The following is a 1,082-nucleotide window of genomic DNA, read 5'->3' as shown; positions in this document are numbered from 1 at the left end:
GGTGGTGAAGCGGAGGGGCGAAGTGGAGGGTCGTGGCGGTGGAGTCACAGCAAGAGCGGAGCCCGGCGCAGGAAGGGACCCAGGCTGGATGCCCTGAGTAAGCTCCTCCATGACAAGATCATCCCGGACTGGAGGAAGGTGGGGAAGGGCCGCTGCCGGGTGATCCAGGTGCGGAGGTGGGCGTAGCGGTCGCTGAGGCCGCGAAGAACGTTGAGAACCAAGATCCGGTCCTCCACGGCCCAGCCAAGGTCCCCGAGGGAGTCCGCCATGGTCTTCATCTTCCGGCAGAACTCACCAACGGAGAGGTCGCCCTGGACGAAGGTGCGGAAGCTCGCATCGAGACGAAGGGCCCGGGCTTCGGCGTTGCCCAGGAACTGGCCCTCGAGCGCCAGCCAGGCCCGGCGGGCGGTGGTGTCGGGGGTGCCACGGACGAGATCGTGGAGGTCGAGGGACATGGTCCCCAGGATCCACGACAGGACGATGCTGTCGAGGCGAACCCACGCAGCTGTCCGGGCCGCAGGGAAGGTGTCGGTGAGGACATGGTCGTCGAGGGCGTAGCGGCGGAGAATGAGAAGCACCATGTCCCGCCAGCGGGCGTAGGAGGACGCTCAGGGTCGAGGACAACGGGGACCAAGCTCTTGATGTTCTGAACCCCCCCGGCCTGGTAGTGGAGCTGCGCGACGAGTGGATCGGCCGCATCGGTCCAGGCCACCACAGGCGGACGGGGAGCGCCGGAGCCGGAGGAGGTGGCCGTGCTGTCGTGGGACATCGTGAGGAGCTGCTCCGCCTCGGCGATCTGACGGGCCAAGACGTCGGCCGCATCCCGCTCCCGCTCCCAGGCCAGGGCTGCCGCGCGCAGGCGAGCCTGTCCCTCGACAGCAGCAGCCCGGGCAGCGACGAGGGCCGCCGCGAGGTTCACATCTGGAGGTGGTGGAGGAGGCGGGGCGGGGAAAGGGAGGCAAGCGTGCCCCCCTCCCCCTGCGCCCACTGGAGCAGCAGGAGTAGCACCACCCGGCCCAACCCACCCCCGTTGAAATAACAGGGCAGGAGCCCCCCCCCACCCCCGTTGGACACACTGAGCA

Source organism: Setaria italica, chromosome VII, assembly GCF_000263155.2.
Source record: "Setaria italica strain Yugu1 chromosome VII, Setaria_italica_v2.0, whole genome shotgun sequence".
In the NCBI taxonomy this organism is placed as follows: Eukaryota; Viridiplantae; Streptophyta; class Magnoliopsida; order Poales; family Poaceae; genus Setaria; species Setaria italica.
The sequence above is the reverse complement of the archived record's forward strand: the minus strand, read 5'-3'. Positions refer to the sequence as shown.